The following is a 919-nucleotide window of genomic DNA, read 5'->3' as shown; positions in this document are numbered from 1 at the left end:
TGGAACTCCCATTTGACCCAGTGATCCCTCTTCTAGGAATATATCCCAAGAAACTAGAAACACCATTCAGAAAGGATATATGTACCCCTATCTTCATAGCAGCACAATTCACCATAGCTAAGATTTGGAAACAGCCTAAGTGCCCATCAGTAGATGAGTGGATTAGAAAACTGTGGTACATCTACACAATGGAATACTATGCTGCTGTAAAAAAGAAGGAACTGTTACCATTTGCAACAGCATGGATGGACCTGGAGAGCATTATGCTAAGCGAAATAAGCCAGTCAGAGAAAGATAAATATCACATGATCTCACTCATCTGTGGAATATAATGAACAACATAAACTGATAAACAAAAACAGATCCAGAGACAGAGAAGCAACAATCAGACGTCAAACCTTAGAAAGAAGATAGGGGAGGGTGGGGGTAAGGGAGAGAGATCAACCAAAGGACTTGTATGCATGCATATAAGCCTAACCAATGGACACAGACACCAGGGGGGTGAGGGGATGAGTGAGGGCTAGGGGGGTAATGGGGAGATAAGGGCACATATGTAATACCTTAATCAATAAAGAAAAAAAACTGTGGTACATGTACACAGTGGAATACTACACTGCTGTAAAAAAAAAAAAAAGAAGGAATTCTTACCATTTGCAACAGCATGGCAATATCTCTACCAATACAGCTCCTAGGACAATGGAAGCTAAGGAGAAAATAAACAAATGAGACTATTTGTTTTGCTGTGCAGAAGCTTTTTATTTTGATGTAGTCTCATTTGTTTATTTTCCCTATGAGGGAAGGCAGGGTGGGGATGGGTGTGGGTTAAGAGATCAACCAGAGGACTTGTATGCATGCATATGAGCATAACCAATGGACACAGACAGTTGTGGGGTGAGGGCATGTGCTAGGGGGGTGGGAG

This window comes from Myotis brandtii, unplaced genomic scaffold (assembly GCF_000412655.1).
Source record: "Myotis brandtii unplaced genomic scaffold, ASM41265v1 scaffold1012, whole genome shotgun sequence".
NCBI classification, from domain to species: Eukaryota; Metazoa; Chordata; class Mammalia; order Chiroptera; family Vespertilionidae; genus Myotis; species Myotis brandtii.
Note: the sequence above shows the minus strand (reverse complement) of the source record.